The sequence below is a fragment of the Hesperophylax consimilis genome, chromosome 20, assembly GCF_061612785.1.
Source record: "Hesperophylax consimilis isolate HC1 chromosome 20, BYU_Hcon_1.0, whole genome shotgun sequence".
NCBI classification, from domain to species: domain Eukaryota; kingdom Metazoa; phylum Arthropoda; class Insecta; order Trichoptera; family Limnephilidae; genus Hesperophylax; species Hesperophylax consimilis.
Window position 1 is genome coordinate 10,453,904 of NC_142855.1, and position 22,501 is coordinate 10,476,404.

Sequence of the window (22,501 nt, forward strand, 5' to 3'; positions counted from 1 at the left end):
GAAAAAGCATACTCATATGTAAAGCATTTAAGCATTAAATGTAAATAAAATATTGTAAATTATTATATTCGGTTGGGGATCAAACAAAATTAATATTATTATAAAAAATAATTAATATCCTGAAACACCTAAACTAATTGAAAAAAATCTTCCGAGAAAAATAAATGCCGCCGACGGGAATTGAACCAGGAGCCTTCTTACTAACTGTCAGGTGCACTAGCCACTATGCTACATCGGCTTATTTTGAAACCGGCAGATAATTAATTAATTATTGCTAATTATATTTTTTCAATTTATATGTGCGTTTCATGCTAATAATTACTGCTCATAATATCTTGTTATCCTTTGTGCTTCGCACAAAAACCTCGTCTTGTAAATATAAGTTTAGCTTTAAAAAAAAATAATAATTCTGTTCATTAAAAAAATGGTATTTTTTTATTTTTTTTGGGTGAAATAAATTCTGCTGTAAAATTTTATGTATAAATATATTTATAGAATGCGGAAGGTGATTCCTATAACGTCAAACAAATTTTAGGCTATAATGAAAACCACACAACATCACATAAAAAAGCGTTTTTAAAATATTATTATTAATAATATTTAATGAAATTATTGAATACATTAATTTAATTATTTATAGTAATAATTACTTAGTAGTTTATTAAATTTCCTAGTTCGAGAAATACACATAAAAAAGTAATAAAAAAAATCAATACAAATGTAATTTTAGGTATCCTATATTTCTTCAGATCACTTTCGTTCAATGACATTCAAGCTTTTATGGAAAATGACTTAGAGACAACTACACATAAGGAACATCAACAATACATATTGATCGTGGACTGATAAATACAACACGGTAAGTAATGTATTGATATTAATAGTTTAAAATCATGATTTTTTAAAAACCTTTTCACTATTTATGGAAAAAACAACAGTTGTCTTATTCCCCTCACAGAATATTAATCTTTTAATCACTTTGGAGAATTCAATAAATAATGAACACATGATCTTTATTGTACTAAAATCAATTCTTCTTTGGAAATTCAAAACCTTCAGTATTATTGATCAAAACCTAAAGTGGAATAGGCACATTACAGAGCTAGTAAAGAGAATAAGGAAATGTATATATATATATATATTGTTAGGTTAGGTTAGATTCAACGTACATGTTCAGTCTTTGCTTATCTACGGCATTATAGGATGGGGAGGATCTTACAAAAAAACAATATAAATTCAGTGAAAGTTTCACAATGATTCATCATACAAGTTGAACAGTGGAACAGCTACATTACAGAGCAAGTAAAGAGAATAAGGAAATGTATATATATTTTTGTTGCAAAACAAAACAAAATAAAATGTAAATTTGGTAAAAGTCTCACATACAATCATCATAAAAGTTATATTTAAGAAAAATTCTACATTTTCAACAGTTTCAGTGCCGGCAACCCGGGCGTTTATTTAAGGTTGGTTCTGTACAGATGTTTTTTTTTTTCATTACCCTCATCACTAGACATAGTCTGTTCTGAGGCTGGCAATTAACAATTTATTTATAAACCAAATGTTTAGTAAAAAATAGTAAAATAAAAATAATAAGAAAAATAGTAGTAAAAAATGAGTCATATAAAAATAAGTGTAGTACTATATGTGTTGAAAACAAAATCAATTTTTAAGCTGTTTCCAAGAATTTTTAGAATTACGGAATTTTATTTTCTTTATTTTGTTTGCAAGTTTATAAGTCTTATTATTGTGTTTATTTCAGTAACATATTTATGTCAAATAAATTTTAAAGCAAATTTTTATTTGGATTTAATCTCAATTAAGATCACGAATACTACAATGAGAAATAAAAATCAATTTTATTTAACACTAAATATTAAGACAACCCAAATTAAAAACTGTTTTAATTAAAAAGCCATACAAATACAATAATCTCCTAAATTGCGCTGAATCATTGACCAATCAGAATAAATAAATAAAATTAAAAACACAACTCACAAATGCACAATAAAATCAAAATAAATATTATGTAACAACCAAAATAAGAATCGTGGCTCCCTTATCAGCAATGACCTAAAAAGCCCAGGACGTAGCGATTCGAGAACAATTTGAAGCCGCGGAGTGACAGAAAATCGTAAGCCGTTATATGCATTAACAGCACAAAAATAAAATAATTATACTTCATTATGCACTACTTTGAATACAAATCAGCTCAAAAGTTGATATTGATCTGGCTTCAATGCAAATCATACAAAATCACACTAATGCTCTGTACAGGGATTAGTTACATGCTTATCAGGCATGAGAGTTCCTCTTTTCTGTTAAGGTATATGCAACACAAATGCACAATAAAAGCATACAATATAAATATGTTATTTTGCAACATGCGTAAAAACAATATTTTTATATTATAATAATAAGTTTTTTCAACATAAAAACCGCTGACAAACTACAACAAAGTTCTTTGTTGGAATGTTTTTATTATTTTATAATGTTTTTATTATAATTTTTTATTTAAGTTTTAATCCAGCAGGACTGGGAGGATAGTGCAATCCCAGTCTGCCATATTACATGAAATGCAGTAAAACAGGGAAACAATAAAATAAAAAAATTATAAAAATGGAAATAAGATAAAACAAAGAGAAAAAAATACTAGGCAGGTACCTAAACATAAAATTAAAATATAAATCAAAAATAAAATAGTCATATACATAGGTAATACAATAAAAACAATTAGATTAAATTAAACCGTCCATCAGGGAGGCGCCGCATCATCTGCATCCATCGCTCATTGAGTGGGGAACTGAGCCACTCGGATGCAGCCACAACTATGATGTTGGTTGACTTCCGAGTCCTACCTCAGAAGCTGGCTAGTCATTGGCGAAGTAAGGCGGGGAATGAGGGCACCCTCCCTTCAGTAAACATTGTGGAGGCACTGCAGAACCTCGTTTTTAAAATGTATTTTTTTTTTAAATTACACCGTCCCATTAATAACATTTTGCTATTATGGGGTATGTATGAGACGATTACAGTTTTTTTAACGAAACTTTTATAACTAGCTATATTAAAAAAAAAATCAAATGCGTCAAATCACCTAAAGATATATACTATGTTCTAATAGAATGGAACCTCTCTTTATGAAATATTTTGATCAAAACGCACTAAAAGTTAGTTTTTTAACATGAACCAAAAAAACTGAGTTGGTGCAACTATTTTGGTACAAACATGTTATGTTTGGAATGCTTCAGCATGACGTGTCTCCTTATTTGTGCTTTGCTTACACATGAATAGTTGCATTCAGAACAATTGAAAGGTTTCTCTCTGGAGTGCGTCAGCATGTGACGCTTTAAATTCGGTTTTCGAGAAAAAGAATAATTGCATTCAGAGCATGTGAAAGGTTTCTCCGGAGAGTGCATCAGCATGTGTCTCCTTAAATATGGTTTTTGAAAACACGAATAAGTGCATTCAGAACATGTGAAAGGTTTTTTTCCAGATTGTGTAAGCATGTGTATATTTAAAATATTTTTCGAAGCACGTGAACAATTACAAACAGAACAAGTGAAAGGTTTATTTCCATTGTACGAAAGTATTTGTTTCTTCAAGCATGTATTTTGAGAAAAAGAATTTTGGCATTCAAAACAAGTGAATGGTTTCTCCTCAGAGTGCGTCAGCAAGTGACGCTTTAAATGCGAAATTCTAAAAAAATAACGGTCGCATTCAGAACAAGTTAAAGGTTTCTTCTCAGAGTGCGTCGGCATGTGACGCTTTAAATGTGATTTTTGAGAAAAACAACGGTTACATTCAGAACAAATGAAAGGTTTCTCGCCAGAGTGTGTCCGCATGTGACACTTCAAATGAGATTTTTGAGAAAAATAGCGGTTGCATTTAGAACAAGTGAAAGGTTTTTCCCCAGAGTGCGAAAGCATGTGACGCTTTAGATGCGATTTTCTAGAAAAATAACGGTTGCATTCACAACAAGTAAAACGTTTCTTCTCAGAGTGCTTTAACCGATGTCTCTTTAAATCGTATTTACGAAAACATGAATATTGACATTCTGAACAAAGAAATGATTTAAACCTCACATTCTTTTTCATATGATCTTCATGATTCGTCGGATAGGATTTCCTTCCAGTAGATGTCTGTTCTTGGTTGAGTTCTGTTGAAAGAAGAGAAAAAAATAAGGAAACAATGAAGTTGGTTGGTTTGACATTTGTACTGAAATATTTGTAATAATTGATGTTCAAGAATTTAGACCCGATAAAAAAATTCTGACGTGAGAAAAAAAATCAAAAAAATATGAAACAAAGAAATTCTCGAAAGCGATGTTACGCGTTCAAAATGTTAACAAATAAGGTTGAAATTACAAAACAAAAATACTCAAACTCTGCAGAAAGTCACCTATGTCAGTTCTAGGAGCTTTTTTTTAACTCTCCCTATATTATTTTTAACCGCCAGGGTCGAGGGTCCAGACCAACTGCTCCTAATCTCCAAACCGATTCTGATTGGTGGACTATCAGCAGGGCGATAATGGAAGTATCCGCTCGCAAACATAATATAGATTATTTTCGGTAAATAAACTATGATAAACGTAATAAAAAAATAACGCGTGCACGCCGGTATTTGAACCCATGAATGCCGCCGTAAAGTCTATTTTTTCATCATATATTTCTTACCTGCAATCCGATTAACACTTTTGCTGTATTCCAAACATTCCTTTTTAACATCCTGCAAGTCTATATTTATGTCCGTATCCGGCATTTCACCGTCTTCTTCTAGAGTACCTGGTTCCATCTTGATGCAACCAACATCTATTTTAGGAAGGTCCATGACACTGCTTTAAGCTGAAGGTTATGAGTTGTTTTGTAACACGTGATGATCACAGCTTACAGCAAATATCTAAAACATATAGTAAAATTGCAAACAGCTATCAAGTAGGATGTTTTGTATGCCATGATATTGCTTTAAGCTGAAGGTTGGGATGAGTTGTTCTGTAAAAAGTGAGTCTTAGAGTAAACACCTAAAACAGAGTTAAATTGCAAAAAGTTAACAAGTGGCATGTATTGTGTGTTTGGGGATGGTAAGGAGACGAGTGAAAGATGAGTGTGTGTCATAGCGGCGGCTTTATTGATGTAGTCAGATTACAGAGCCCAATAGAGTAGCCAGAGTAGTTACAGTTGTTGCTGACGATGAATGACAATGTCGTTGCAGTAGTTGATGAGCGTCCAGTTAGCGGCGGGCGCTTCCCTGGGACTGACCGGCTGAGTGCAAAAGATTGACTAGGTACCGCGACATAGCCGCTTTACATAGGAAACACCCGCGCCTAGTAATATCGAGAAACTTCTCAACCAAAAGTAGGTCGGCGGGTGTTTCGCCGCTTGTCCGTAGGTAGTAATGCTATGCGCGTTGCATATATCGATGTTCTAGCTTGCCGCTACATACACATTCCGAATTCTTAGAATGTCACATTGGATGATTTATTAAATAATTATTATTAACGAAGGGTTTTAAGCAATCAATTGCCCAGTTAAAGAAAAAAAACAACACAACTCGACGGATGGGATGACGGTTATTTTTTAAATTATAGAAAACAAAAGTAAACTTTTGGAAGTATTCATTCATCGGTGCGCCGATATTTACATAAGGGGGAATGGAAAATACGACATTTTAAATTACAATTATGTAATAATAATAATATTGACACTTTGGTATGTCAACATTCCAGATATTACGAATTTAGGTTAAATAGGTTTCTAAAACCAATGCCTAAATGAGTTTTGTAACAATAACAAAAAGAAGTTATAACAGACAGACGCGGATAGCGACTTTATTTTATACCTTTTTTATTAACTTTTATTTAAGGTTATTAACAAAATCGTGTGTGCTACCCGACCCACTAGACAATATCTGTTCTGAGCCGGGTAGCAGTATAATTAATTATATATATATTTTGTAAACAAATCAGGGCTTAGTAAAAATACAAAAGAATACATAAAATAATGTAGATATAAAATGTTACATACATATATATAAACAAAAAAGTTCAACAAACTTTAGTGTGAGAGTTCTTATTAAGATGGAGTAACCTATAAAAATTTATCATATGTATAGAGTAAGGTTGTATTTAAAAGTAAAAATAAGTAGGAAAAATGCTACTAGTTAGAGATTCGAAATGTCAGGAATATCAACATACCGAAATTTCATAATATGTACAGAAATTATTGTAAGACAATATGGTGGTCGTCCCAAAAAAATTCTTTTGACATACCTAATTGTTTTAATTCATTATTAATTTTAATTGCAGTATTTTCCACTCCCCCGAATGAAAATATTTTATATTAACTTTGTGCTTTTTCAGAAAAATGTTCGTATTGAGAGCGGCCATCTGTTCCAAAAGATACTGAAATAACAAACTGAGAGTACCGTGAAATTGCGCACTTTGATCGATTTCTTTTGAATTGTTAACTTATAATTTCGAAATTGACAGAAAAATTATTTGATAAATGATACCTAAATATCGCACAAGTAGTGCCTGCCAAATAGAACTTTTACATTGCCAATATGATAAACATTTATCGAAAAGGAAAAATCTGTAAATACACAGAAAACAGGGACACGATTAATACGCACTTAAAAAAAACCCTTTCTAGTAATTAGATAAATGGGACGTAAGTATGTCAGTTTATGAAAATGGAAAATAACGCATTTTAATGGTTATTTATTTAAAATTAACATGATAGCGGCCATTGTTATTGATGTCAAAGTTTTAAGGCTAGTTATTTCCTTCTCCTTTGAACCAAAATATTAACCTAATAAAAAAATAAAACTATTTTTAATATTTTTATGTCAAAACATGGCGTGAAGGAATGAAGCAAAATTATAAACGTGCACATTACGTTACAATATCTAAATCACAACGCAGGTTGAGGCTACGTTGACAAATCGTGATCTTACGTAAAAACCTACATAACCCAATTAATTTGGACACAAACAATCTATATATACTGGAATAATTACATGATAAGGGCACTAACAATAATGACTTACAGGCAAATGTATATATACTGAAGTAACTCTCGGAATAATTCCATAATGGGCACTCACAATAGCTACTTACTCACAGCCAGCTCTTAAAAATTCACTTGATGTTTGGAGATTTACATAAGTAAATGCGATGAGTCTTGTTCCATTTTTTGACAATAAGTCAATAGTCCATAGATGCTGTAATAAAATAGATGGTTAGTATACATTTTCAAATGTATGATACAATATTATACCACACTAGTGATGGGAATAATCGAAATATTTATATAATCGATTTTTTTTAACCGAAACATCAAAAGAATCGAATGAATCGCTCGGAGTGCGGGAGCAATAGCTACGGACAGGGGCAAAAATTTTCCGTTGGGGGGGGGGGGGGGGTAGGATTTCGAAAATAGAAACTCGAATATCAAGACTATTCCTATCGTAAAAAATGCATATTCCGGTTGTAATTTATTTTCATTAGTATGGGGCAATATTTTTGGTAAGCAGGTACTAGCGAAATTTCAATCACTAATTTTCATTCCTGGCAATGATTACCTTGTTGTCTGCTTGCAAAATTAGTATTATTCCTGTTAGCCACGAATTTCAAATATGTATGCATATGCAATTAACATTTTTATAAATAATTAATAAGATTCGAATATCTACATACGTACAATTAAAATAAATTATTATACAAGTTACACCGATGTTAATTTCATTCATGTTAATTTCAAATAAATTAAATATATTTGTTCTTAGCATAGGTAGCAGATATATTATGTTTATATGAACGAACACATGTCACTTGATGAGTTTAATATATACTGAATATTGTATACTGCCCGAAGAAGCTACGGTTGTAGTGAAATCCGATCAGCATTAAATATAAAAATGGTGTTTGCTAAGTTATTGGTTTATTTTATTTTAAATATACACTACCCGAATGTCCCGAATAGATGATACAAAACCTTAAAATAACATAGGTAGGTATTAAACCTTCAATTGTGAAAAACTATCACCATGAAAATCTTTTACACATGGAAACGTAAATCGTCACCTAAATGTATTAATTCATAATTTACAATTCACACACGAGGTTGATTATAACATCAACATGCTTCAGTAGGCAGCCAACAATGTACTTATAAAATATTTCTTTTGTCAAGCAATCTGAGATATTTTGACATCTCGAAATATAACTTCTCGAATGTGAGAATCGATTTGCGTTTTCGAACGAATTCTGACAGTTTGAAAACGATTGTCTCGGACTGAACATTCGAATGATTTCTGACATTTCAGAGCGATTGTCTCGATTCCACTTTCGATGACATTTGAAAACGATTATTTCGGACCGTGCATTCGAATTAATTCTGACCAATCACAACGCTTGGCTGGCATCGATTATTTCTGACCAATCACAGCGACGACTTTCGATGACATTTCAAAACGATTGTCTCGGAGTTGCATTCGAATTAATTCTGACAATTAATCGAGATATTTCGAATGGTAAAAAAGATCGAGTAAACCATCGATGATTCATCGATTCCGCCCATCGCTATACCACACGAATTAGTTTGAGGTAAAGTGAACGTAGTTATGCAAACTGGATCAAATGACAAGAGCACAGTTTTTAAATAATTCAGTTTTAAGGAAAAGTCGGTTTTAAAAATTATAATTAATTAAAGTGTTATTATAAAACTGTCCTTATTTCTGTTACTTAGTAGAGGAATATTTGTTATTTAGAAATGTAATATGTAGGATTCTAGCGTTTGCGTGTCTGCATTACGTGCATATGGTCTTCTGAAGTGTATATTCTAATATGTATCTTCAGTGCCGTATCTATTTGACCAAATTCTGTAAACTATCGGCAGGAAACCAGAAAATCTTTATGTTTCGGTTTTGAAAGCCGCAACTCTCGCTCCAGAAAATAAGTTTCTCGGCACTTATTATGTGTTCATGTATCTAATAAAGCACGACGCCATCTCCTGAGCACCCCTCCTAGGTTCACCTTCAACCCATTAATTGCCAAAACTTGTGTCGTCTGAACCAACATGAATGCTCAGATTGCACACCCACAGCTGTCTCTTATAAAAAAACTATTCTTGTAAGACGTTATGGTTTCAGCCTCATGGTCACTTTTAGCCATCATCAAGTCACTCCTTATTTTATTTTGCAAACACTTCCACAAATTGATGTGATGTTTAATTCGCTCAGCAACCGGATGGGGCACTTAGTTTCTATTGTGGATTTTTTCTTGAACAGCAAGAGCATCATACTTAGGATTGCCAGATGGTATCCAAAAGGAGGACATGTCCTCCTTTTCCATATGTTGTCCTCCCGTCCTCCTTTACCTACTGTAAGTCCTCTTTTTTGCTAAACATCCAAAATGTTAATAAAACAGCCAAATACCCGTGTTTTACCAGCGGGCGAGACTACTTTGACGCCAAAAATGTTATTTAAAACTGTTTACGACTGCCATGTGAATGTGGGCAACCAGGGCACTATTGCTTTAGAAAGACACGTAGCTACGAACTAGGTAACTTGATTTCATTTCTTAAATCAAAATCAGATGAAGATGAAGCATATTATGATTTGAAGTTGCACGAGCAGTGGGAAATCTACTTCAAAAATGTTAAAAACATTGAATTTTTCTTAGAACTGCTCAAGTTCTGCGAGTTTTATTTTTGTATAGGTAAGCGCACATAACGCAAATGTGGAAAGAGTTTTTTCACTGATTAATACTCAGTGGAGCAAAGAGAGGAATATACTAAGTGTGCAGTCAGTTAAATCTTTATTTCTTACTCCATACAACTTCAAAAACATGAAATGTGAAGATTTTTATAATTTTTTGTTAAAAAACCAAGAACTTCTTTCCAAAATTGGCAGCTCAGCTAAATGTGATTAAAATAAAGTAAAATAATATAAAAAATTCGTTTAATTTCTGAATGTCCTCCTTTTTTACAGAAAATCCTCCTTTTTGGACCCATCTGCCCTCCTTTATCAAATTATCATTTGGCGACCCTAATTATACTTGTTGCGCGTTTATTTTGTCAGAGGCTTGGTTCATAGAACGAAACTAACAAAATGTTTATGTATTTTTATAGCGATATTTTTTTTAAATGCAGTCTTACATACCATTACCCTCTTACTGTAGTATTTTTCAAATAAGTAAAGCACATATTTTTATATATTTCTTTCTTTTCTGGCATACTCAAATTACCTCTTTCTGCCTTTTGACAGCCCACCCTAAATAGTCGCGACTGATAATTATGAAGGTCCATTTCATAAAAACATAACAACAAAAGAACACCCAGCTCTTAATTTACAGATCCATTGCATTTTACATGAATAATTTGGATCTTTTGTGTTAAAATATGACGATTTGAATTTTGCAATAATTATCAAAGATCAATGCTGATTGGATTTCATTGGAAAAATTAATAATAGTGCTAATAGGACCCTCGTGACCTGGATATATTTTGAAAAATCAAATAAAAAATTTGTACCTTCATTTGAAATAACGCGACAGGAATCCATGTGCTTTGGACCCAACTTGAATTTTTAAATCTTTTTTGCAAACTAAATTCATACTTCTTGAATTTTTTTTGTAAGTTAAAAAAAGGTCTTTTGACATTTTACACAAGCATCATTTTGTAATGATATAAGAAAAAATATAAGAATATAGAAAAAAAATATCTTCGCAATGGCATAGTTAACTCGTTTTCAGACTTTTTGTGGGTTGGATCCAGTTTGCAGAACCATGAGCAAGTGTACTTTAAGTGAGTTCTTAAAAAAATGACCTTTATTTTCAGCTTTTATTTCTTTTGTGAGTTTTTTTAAACATTTAATGGCTGAGTACATGTAATGGTGTTGTGCAGTATTGAGTTCAGGTATTATTATTTTTTCTGTGGTTCTCGAGATTTTACATATATAATATCAAAAATCGCTCCACAACTTCAAATCTTGCATTTTTTACAAATTTTCTTCATGCTCAAATGGATATGCGATGCCAGGTAGATGCCATTTATACGGATTATTCTAAAGCATTTGACCGTGTTAATCATTATATTCTTTTACAAAAGTTATTAGGTCTAGGAATTCACGGTGACCTCTATAGATGGATCGCATCATACGTCAATAATCGGCACCAAATCACGGTTGTCAATGGTTTTGCATCTTGCTTAACGGAAATCGTCTCAGGTGTGCCCCAGGGGTCGCATCTTGGACCACTCTTATTTAATATTTATATAAATGACATTTACGTTTGCTTTAAAAATAGTTACTTTGTTTTATACGCGGATGACATGAAAATTTATAAAGCTATACAGTGTTTATCCGATTGTATGGAATTGCAAAGCGATCTTGATAATTTGTGCATATACTGTGAATCAAATTTATTGTCCTTAAACATATCTAAGTGTCACTCGATTACATTTACTAGAAATAAAAACAAAATCATCTATCCATACAACTTGAATAACAAACCTTTACAACCTATGTCTACGTGTAAAGATCTAGGTGTTTACTTAGATAGAAAATTAATTTTTGACAAGCACATTGAACACATTATTTCAAAATCCTACAGAATGCTAGGTTTCTTATTAAGAATATGCAAAGTTTTCAAAAGTGCTAAAACTCTGAAAATGTTGTTTTCTTCATTGGTCAGAAGTCCACTGGAGTATGCTTCCACAATATGGAATCCTCAATATAAGGTATACATAGATTTAGTAGAAAGTATACAGAATAAATTTTCGAAACATTTACTCAAGAAATACAACAATACTACAAATAATATGTTAACTTTACAAAAAAGACGCACATTGTCAGACCTGTTGTTTCTACATAATCTGCTAAATAATAAAATAGATAGTCCCGAATTGCTATCCGTCATTGGTTTAAATGTTCCAACGAGGCGTACCAGGCACACTACACTATTTCATATTGAAGCCAACAATACCAATGCAGCAAACAATTCAGTTATTACTCGCGCAATCACAACATACACCCATTACGAAAAATTACTACATTTAGACATCTTTCATGATTCCTTTCTAACATACAAAACTAACTTATTAAATTTCTTAGCATGACATATTTCAAAAATATTTTCACATCATTTTTCAAAACTCCTATTTATTAACAGTCAATTACAATTCGTGAGCTTATTATAATTCTTGTTTCCAATTCATTTATTATTTTTATTTTTATCCACACACTTCCTTCCTTTTATAACAATCTCAGGCGAAATTACGTAATGATATTTTATGGACATACGTAATAGGTACTACAACTATGTAATAACTAAAAATATCTAATTGTACTGTGTATGTCTTAACAAATAAATAAGTACAACAAGAGATACTCCATAATATATATCATCATATAATGTACGAGTATGTAATGTTAAAGACAAAATATGTTTATGGGGGATATTTGAAGGTTCCCTGTCTCCTGTCTGGCCATCGGGGGGACTCCATTCAGGCGTCCACGCCATTTCGATATTATTGATCTGAGTCTGCGCCATAGCATGAAAGAGTGTATTCGTCCCTCCAGCAGCCGGATTCTCAGAACATATTATTCCCATCCCTTGACTGAGAAATGCTCTGAAAGAGTGGAGCTTTTCCAGGAATTTCTCGGAATGCGAAAGAGTGTGAGTTGTGCGGTATGTATTGTGAATACCTGTTTTTATAATCGGCTGATAATGCATGATAATACATTTATATCTGGAACACGAGAACAGTAGTTATTACTACCGTATGCCAGCAATTGTTTTGTTTTAACATGCCTTTTGTGGATAAGAAAAATTACATATGGAACACAAGAATGGTTTCCATATATTGTGATCCATCCAGATCCATTCAAAACATGTCAATGGTTCTCTTCTCCGTGAGTCTTAAAGTGGCGATTTAAGCTCGATTTTCGTGAAGTTGAAAAGTTGCATTTAGAACACGAGAATGGTTTTACTTTTCCGTGAGTCATCAAATGGTTAACCAAAGTGGACTTTCGTAATGTTGCGTAGTCACATTCGGAACACGTGAATGGTTTTTCTCCTCCATGAGTGGCCAAGTGGTTTTTCAAATTCGACTTCCGTGAAGACGAATAGTTGCAGTGGGGACATAAGAGCCATTTTATGGAATTGTGAGTTAGCAGGTGGCTTTTCAAATTCGACTTTCGTGAAGTTGAATAGTTGCAGTCGGAACACGCGAGCGATTTTTTTGAATCGTGAGTCGTGAGATGGCTTTTCAAAGTTGACTTTCGTGAAGCTACGTAAGCACATTCAGAACACGAGAACGTTTCTTCTCTGTGGGTCATCAAGTGTATTTTCAAATCTGCCTTATTTAAGCATAAAAAGTAACATTCGGTACATGACAGCGGTTTTTCGTCTCTGTGAGTCATCAAATGGCTTTTCAATCTCGAATTTCGTGATGTCGAAAAGTTGCATTTGGAACACGAGAATGGTTTTTCTTTTCTATGTGTTATCAAATGGATAGTTAAGGTCGACTTTCGTGATGCTGCGTAATTACATTCGGAACATCTGAAAGGTTTTTCTCTAGATTCTTGAGATTCGTGAGTAATCAAGTGGGCTTTTAAAGTAGACTTTCGAATAGATGAATAGTCGCATTCCGTACACAAGAACAGTTTTTCTCCTGTGTGAGTCATTAAGTGGCTTTTTAAAGTCGACTTTCGTGAAGCTGCGAAATTGCATTTCGAACATCTAAACGGTTTTTCTCCATTATGAGTAACAAGGTGACTTTTCAAATTGGACTTTCGTGAAGTTGAATAGTTGCAGTCGGGACACGAAAGCATTTTTTTAGATTCGTGAGTCAGTAGGTGACTTTTAAAACTGTTTTTTCGGGAATATGAACAGCTGCAGTAAGGACATGAGAATGTATTTAGTGTCGAATGACCATAAAACTTCGTATTCTTGCTGGATTCAGTTAGTTTGGCGAAATGTTTCTCATTTTCACTCGAATGATGTGGACCTGGAATAAAAGATTATTCTTTTAATAGATGCACCTACATTTTTTATAAGTTGCATCTCACTATTCAAGAAGCAGTGACGAATTTGCCCCGTGTCGTTTTATTTATTGTTATACTTATATTATAACGTCACACCACAAAGCATTTGCTTTATTTTAAAATATATATTTAAATAATATTACAAAAAAAACTATACCACCATAGTGTGCTAGGGTAAAATGCCGTGCTGCCCGCCACGTGCCGACTGAATGCATTTGATTAAAAACTTTTTAGAGTTTTTTTTTTTTGAAACGATGTAGGTACATAAATTGTACCGTCTTACCAGTTAAAGTGTTTTTATAATTATTAAAAAAAAATATCTATCTATGCTGTGTAGTTTTCCCAGAATAGCTACTGATATTCGGAAAAGTGATTTTTTTCTCTCTAATCGCTGTCCTAGTTCTTGTATGTTCAATAGACCTTTTTTTGAAAAACTGAGTTATGAATGCCAATATGTTTATTAGCTTATTGCGCATTAATGAAGCTAAAAAAACATATTTTTGTTGGTTTTTAAGTGACATTTTCAGCAATTTTCGAGTGCCAATATCCACTCACGGAATAATGTTTCAGTTCTTATTTGTTCAATCTCCTGGATATTGAACATTCAAACACTCAAAGTTATGAATATAATATTTTTTTAAAAGTCATAGATATTTGTTCAACATCCCGCAGAAGGTTGAGGTCTTGAATGTTCAATCTCCACTGTCAACCAATCAGGAGCCGGCTAGTTAAAATGTGCGGCCATGTTGATTTTTAGTTGTTTTCTAAAAACGAAATTGTTCCACTAAAAATACGTTTAATTGCGAATATATACTGTTATTGAACTAAAAAATGACTTCACCGACTCCAGAATCAATAAACCTTAGAACAGTAGCTCAAATAGAAAGGTAAGTCTTAAAATTATGTCATTTAGAGGCTTTTTCACCATATTTTACATGTACTTCTTGAATTTGCTAGGAAAATATACAGGATGCTTCATTTATTATTTATTTATTCAATTATTTATTTACAAACTTAGGACTTTTACCTAAAATGAGTATTAATAAATTATATTAGTGCATTAAAACCTATTTTTATTCAAGAAATACAACAAAAGAGCCAGGAAATGGAAATGTGCAAAAAGTCGACTGTCCTCATAGTCTGATTAAAAGATGACACATATTTTGTCCGTTATCACTGCTGAGATCACTGATGAAAAAAGTCCAAATATTTCAATTTTGAATTCATTCAATTAAACTTTTCGGATTTTTTTTTTTTTTAGTCACATGAAAAACATTAAACATATTCTTATGTAGGAACTACAATAAAACCAACTAGGCAAACGACTAACAACAATAAATGTAATGTTAAATAGCGCACACCCATAACCCAAATCGCGAAATTTTATTATTTTAGGATTTTAAGAGCTGAAAGTATTTAAAAATATAATATTTTATTCACGATAATCAACATAAATAATAAGCTCACGGCAAATAAGACCTTTCGAAAGAAAAAAAATCTTTCTAAAGTAAGTAAACTTTAAAAAATACATTTATCAAATGTAGGTAACGAAACAATAAAAAACAAATTTTCAACTGAAAATTGAACTTCAATAATTTTACGCATCACTCGGGATTTTTTTTATCAAATACCGCACACAGTCTCAACTGCTCCCAACCATCTGGAGCCAGTGAGACTATGGAATCCCCAATTGGGGTATATTAGTATATTGTGAGGCTGAAAGTAGTGTGGAGGGGAAGGAGATGGAGAGGAGAAAGAGAGGAAGGAGGATGAAGGAGAAGAGAGATGGTATGTGAGTATCTATTCAGATCTGATTACCAAACACGGCTAAAGCCATTTCAATTCTTATGGTGGTCTTTACACCATATCTTCCTCTCTGGAACATGCCGCAAATAGACTATATGTTATTTTAAATGAATAATTTGTGAAATAACATAAATTAATCAAATAAAATTTACTTGGCCACGCCGGGATTTGAATCCGCGACCTCCGGATTTCTAGTCAAGAGTACCCCTAGACCACGGAGGCCGTAATACGATGTAAGAATATTTCACATCACCCATGCACTGACAACAGATAGTAGTATATTAGCGGTAGATACCTTTTGTACTTGTGCATTGTTTTCAAACTTCCAAAATATTTGATGATTTATATAAAGAATTTTTTTGTCAAAAATCAACTCAAGGACTCTGTTTGTATATTTTAAAGTAATACTTTGTCAACTACTAACTAAGATAAAAGTAAAGTATTTGAAATCTGAAAATCAACCTGTATATACAATTTACCACTAATTGGCTAATTGAACAAAAAATACCTCAAACTTATGGGAGCCGAATTGTTCAATCTCCAGACGATATGTTCAATATCCAAAATAATCATTCATCATTTTCAAGCCATGTTCAACGTCCACCTTTAAAGTCATAATACGGGCATATTATAGCTTCAATCTTTGAAAAATGATCTTTAATAATTTCCTGTTACACATATGTATTAAACGAAAATACCAAAATCGAGAATTTTTTAGAACTTGCCTGTAAAAACAAAAAAAACGTCTCCTGTAAAATTTGCTAAATGGTCTATTGAACATACAAAAACTAAGGCAGCGTAATGTAATAAACATATAATGTATTGCAAAAATACTAACGATACAACGACTTCATAGCATGGGAAATCATTACTTGGGTGATGTTGACATATTCAATACCAACTTGGCAAGTTTTGTGGATCATTTAAAACATTTATTTCAACAATACTCCTAAACACATCATGTAAACCTACAAATAGCTGTAATTTTCTGTTTTTGTTTCTTGTGTTTGTATGACTTGTTGCATAGCTTTTATCAAATGTAATTTTATTCTTATTTTTTATGTTTCAAAGAATCTGTCAAATTAAAATTATACTACCAACCATGTAAAATCCCTCTGGGCGTTAAATAAATAAATATACTTGAGTTTTATTATATTTTATAATAAAAAAAAAAACAGTACTACGACTTTTGAAAATCGGAATTATGACATTTGACACGTAACCTACGACGCGCAGACAGATAAAATAAGTATATTTGAAAGTGATGAAAGGAAAATCTACAATAATATTAAGATATTAATCCTTGCCAAGTGAATAATATATATTGCAGTATGCTAGGAACATTTTTCAAAGAACAAAATACCATAAAATTGAGGCACGCATGGTTGGCTATTAGCACATCCGCTGCGTATATGCTTGCGCACGACAGGTTACAAAAGTCAAAAATCCGCTACGGATTTCTTGGCATTCGACGGGTTAAGGACAATTTTTACATATAAATTATTATGTTAATACATTTTGATGTGAAAAGCACTTGAAGTGAAATAACACAATACTGCGCCACATAAATGTTTATGAAAAAAAAAACAATAACAAAATTAAGTAAGCAAAGCCAGTTTCTGAACACAGACAAGATAAGATGTGAAATTTTTGGTAAAATGATTATTTTTTTTGGTCTTTTCCACATCGTAATTTTTTATGAGAATGTTTTTTGTTTGCCTCATTTTTTATATCGAGTGTAAGATTGTTGATTACTTTTATCGTCTGATATTTACGGCCTGGTATTAAAGGCCTGCCCCCAAACTTTGCAACATTCATACGGAAAGGTTCGACCAGTCTTGTAGAGAATCCTTAATTTTAGCCAGATCCTTGAAGAGGGCGATAGATAGTTCATTAAATGCATGAAAGCGGTTAACGCTAAATAATCGCCCAAAGAAGCGTAGGTAGCAGTCCACAATTGAGTGCTGGTACCTACCATGATGTATAGCAGTGAGACATAAAAGGATGAAAGTAGACTGAATGCTATAGAACTGAAATCCCTGAGGGGTTTGTGTGGTCAAATCAAGTTTGATGGTGTGAGAAATGAAGAGATTCACAAAGAATGCGAGGCTGATGTAGGATTAAAAAAAGATGCTTAGATGGTTTAGGCACATAGGACAAATTAATGGAAAAATAGTTGCTAAGAAAGAAGTCGGTGTGCTCGAGGAAGCCATAGCACGATCATGTGAACGGAATACTTGAGTATTGAATGTCAATAGTCAATATGAGATGATGAATGAATGCGAATGTGGCAAGGAGTGTGTACCAAGACCGAGTTATTTGAAGGACCAATCTCTCTGCCTACCCCTCGGAGAAACGGCATGATAGTTAGTCAATTGTATCAATGAAAATTGGTTTACCTGCCGTTTGGAGATTTTTTTCAGAGTGCTCCAAAAATCCCTTTTTAATAATGTCCGAGCGTTCGATATCAATTTCGGTAAATGAAATGTTACTTCCTTTTTCTTTTGCCCCTGGTTCTGATTTAATAGTGACTCTCTCTAGAGCAGAGTCCTCCGTTTCATTAATCTTATCTGTAAACAAAAACCTTTATATAAAATTGGTATAAAAAAACGAGATTCTTGTAGTTTTATTTTTTTTATTTTTTTGGTTATTCAAAATACAATACAAATGAATTTATGGAATAAAATGTTAGACCAACTGATGTCTACACTGTTAGACGGGTTTTACGCAAGGTTTTAATGTTTTCGAAATCAGCTGTAATTTTCTCTTGTTTTGAACATCAAATGTAACTTCTAGCAAAGGTTATCCTAGTGAGGTGTTCACAAAACACTTCTACTAACCCACATTTTTAAGATTTTTATATGACTGGTACTGTTCGGGCATATATATTCAACAATTATTTCCTACCCTCCCCTCCGTTGTAACCCTGCCAGGAGACGAAAGGTTCACGAGTACAGTTTCTTTACCGCCTCTGTAAGGCTGCGCTCTGAGAGAAGTGCAATTTTGCCGTGGAGTTTCTTTACGTGCTGGCCGAAAGAGGAGCGTTGAGAACACCATTACCAAGATAGGACTTTCGTTATTCTGGTAGCATTCTCTTATAGATATTATCGCTATATAATAGTTTAGGAAGAAATTCGCGGCCGGCAATATATCCGGTTATATCCAGAGCTATCGAAATAGGTACTTAGTACGTAAGAGAATAGAAATGGATTAAAAAATAAATAAATTAAGCCCCAACTACATTGAAATCACACGGCCCGTCAGGCTTTTTGGTGTGGTCAGCAACCACAAGAGTGTAAAATAAAATACTTTCAAACGAAAGAATGTTTTTTTCACCGAGTTTCAGGTGCATTCAAGACATTATTACAAAACCCAGAGAAAGGTATAACATAGCTGACAATACTTAAGTACTTAGTACTTACTCGAAAGCAGCAATATGCGATCCAAAATCTCTTTTTATTTTTTTAATTTTATTATTTTACTAAAAAGAAATAAAATGTGTAATAAAAGTTATGAGTGTAATGCTAATTAAACTGGGGACTCGGTGACAGGTAAAATTACAGTTGTGGATTCATCTACAGACGCATTTATAAAGGAAACCAATCTCGTATTTGAAGTGCAATTATAAAATTCTATAAGACAATGTGCTTTAAAAATCGGAGGAAACCATTTTTGTGTTCTACGTGTAGTTTTAATTAAAGTTGGAAACATGCACAATGATTAACTCTTAAAGATTAAACCAGTTTTGTGGTCAGAATGTAACAATAAAATTCCAGTTCTAGATTAATCTGCTGACGCATTTTGGAGGAAAAAAAAAGATGGTGCAAAGTGCAATTATAAAATTCAAGATGCAGACTGTGTGCTGTGAAAATTGGAGGAAACCATTTCCATGTGCTGGGTGTAGGTTTAATCAAACCTGGGGACTCGCACAAAGTTTCAATCTTATGTTAAAAGCCGTTTTGTCTTCCGAATTATATGTTAAAATTCCAGTTTGCGGATTTATCTGCTGATGCATTTTAAATTACACCGTTCGCATGTTTAGGGTGAAGATTGAATTTAGTTTCACACCATATGCTGCCAAATTCCGAGGGAAACCATTTGCTTGTTCCGCGTGTGACGATTTTTAAGCTCGTGGTCCTTTATCCAGAATTACTCCCCCGTACGACGACGACGACCCATCGCTGATTTAGATGATGCGGCTTTACAACATTCATGTACCAAAGTTATAATATAGACCATACCTGCATTGCTCTCGGAAATGGATTCCGAATATTCTTTCTTGATAAATGAATGATCTATATCGATTTCCGTAAAAATTACATCAATACTTTCTTCCGTACTTGTGCCTGGTTCTACCTTGATGGTGGTGGAATCCATGCTTCTATGTAAGAGCCTTTTATTACTGTTGTCTGAAACCAATACAAAATTGAAAAAAATCTTTATTTATTTTACTGCTGAATACACCCAATTAATGAATTTAACTATTTATGTCGGGGACACGCACTAAATAGTTTCTCAGTTTGGGTTATTTAAATATTTTGTGTATTTAAAGTGGAACCTTCCGGAAAATGTCACTTCATAATAACAAATCCAAAATAGCGGACAAACGTTTCTGACAAGGGATTTTTTCAAATTTTTATTGATAAAATTATATGTAGCGGTAGTTACTGGAAGGTTCTAGAAACTCAATGCATGCAACACGCATCACAATGGAACCTACTAGTAAGACGGCGAATGTACACTGCATCTATCTACTCGCGATTTGGGGCTTTCAAATGGCTATTAATAAACACACAGTTGTGCGTGTTCTTAATGTGACAATATTGCTTTTAGCCATAAAAACGTGTAAATAATTCAAATCTACTGACGTTCACGGCGAAGCACCACGCCGACGGTTTTAATTTTAAATAAACTAAACAAGATTTCAGAACTAGATGAAGAGACGCCATTGACAATAGTAAACTGGACTACATTTCATTTGAAACAGACGGATTTCGCAACAAACTCAAAACATATAAGCAGTACGAATATATTATTGCGTGGTATATTCAATACTAATTCAGAATATAATTTAGAAAGCACAGCTGACAGTTGCTGACAGCCATAAATATACCACTCTCTAGATCGATATCTTCGGGCTTTTTGTATGTAACGGAATTATACAGTACTTAACCACAGATATACAAGCAGCATACAAGCAGTACCTACCGTGCGGAGCATAGCAGTAGACAAGGTAGAGGAAACTCAAGGCCATTTAAAAAAAGATGCGACCATAGACAACATAATTGCTCTCGGCCTACTCTATTCATTCACTAGCCCAAAAAAACTATTATAAAAATAAAAATGTCCTTGAAGCAGAAAAATGTCGAAATGTTTTCCAAGGGCAAGGTTCATCTGACTAAGAAAATAAACTTTTACAGTGCATTTCCTTAAGATGAAACTTGTTAATCTAAGAAGAAACCCAAAATGACAAGAAATTTGCAAAAACACTGAAGAAAATTTCCAAAACATGATTGTCCGACAGTACGACGAAGAATTCCGACATTTTTCAGCCTCATGAACTCATGGTTACATATGTTTAAAAAACTTTAATTTCACCAAAACAATAAGATAATACAGGATAACACTAATCAATAACATGAATAAGTTTATCGATATAATAAATAACATTTATACGTTGTGGAGGAAGACATATGCCAAGTATGAAGCATTGTTCAAAAAACCGAACGAATAACCTAAAAACTCTCAATTCACTTTAAACTTGAACTTACGTAGGTAGGTAAAAATAATTTTATATGTTTGTAACTCGCTAACACTATACTGGCTTATATTGTATTTTTATCACGAACAACTTTAACACGCAATATTTTCGACGGATATGATAGTATTTCGGCAGCAAATGACAACCCGTGTGTATAAATAAACCACACTCATTTTGTTTGAATGATTTGAAACTGTCAAACGGCAAAATTCCGTCATCTCTTTCTGTTACACGAGTCATTATGGTAGAGAGCGAGAAATCAAACCAATCCTTCTTTTCTCACCAATGAGATCGAGCTTTTAGCCATATTATTCGTTTTCTATAAGAATTTTGAGGTGGGCGTGGCGGTTTCAAATGAGTTTCAAGGCCAAAGCTTAGTTAAATGCCCCTGCTGACAGCATTGCAGCGCGCTGTCAACACAAATGGCGGCCGTTAGAGATGTGCGATATTCAAAACCCGATTACGTGGAACCGGTTCCTGCTGTCACTGGAACCGTCGATGTTATTTCTCCGAGGAACGCGTTATTGTTGGAAAGGGTTCCTCTTGGAATGCTTAAAAAAATGTGTCTCATTCGGTCAAAGAGGTATTAATTATCATTTCCAAAGTAAGTATGGCAGGACGACGACCCCTTTTATTAGTTATGTCCACTTCAACAGAGACTTCCTAAAACGAAGATCTCATCAAAATGGAGAAAGCTTTTTCTTTCTGCAAGAGAATTTCTTTAGTTTTCAACCGTGAAATTTTTTCACAAATGTGTTTATTTTTCTATACACAATATTCTTTCTCAACGCGACAGAGCAGAAAAATGCGAAGGGTCCATTTTATTGTGTGTTAAGGGTTTTTTGCGTTTGAATGTCTGCAATACGTGTGGTCTTCTGGAGTGTATATTCT

General features: G+C 33.1%; 2 long non-coding RNA genes across 2 annotated transcripts; both read right to left on the reverse strand.

Annotated features, from left to right (window-relative positions):
* Nucleotides 1-4,082: 4,082 nt before the first annotated feature.
* Nucleotides 4,083-7,182, reverse strand: LOC149414060 (uncharacterized). The gene is made up of 3 exons (XR_016304067.1): nucleotides 7,045-7,182; nucleotides 4,674-4,896; nucleotides 4,083-4,156 (listed from the first exon to the last, which is right to left on the reverse strand). It is a non-coding gene; the product is annotated as an uncharacterized LOC149414060 (long non-coding RNA).
* A 5,245-nt stretch (nucleotides 7,183-12,427) lies between these two features.
* Nucleotides 12,428-20,253, reverse strand: LOC149414061 (uncharacterized). The gene is made up of 3 exons (XR_016304065.1): nucleotides 20,091-20,253; nucleotides 18,249-18,419; nucleotides 12,428-14,006 (listed from the first exon to the last, which is right to left on the reverse strand). It is a non-coding gene; the product is annotated as an uncharacterized LOC149414061 (long non-coding RNA).
* Nucleotides 20,254-22,501: the final 2,248 nt, after the last annotated feature.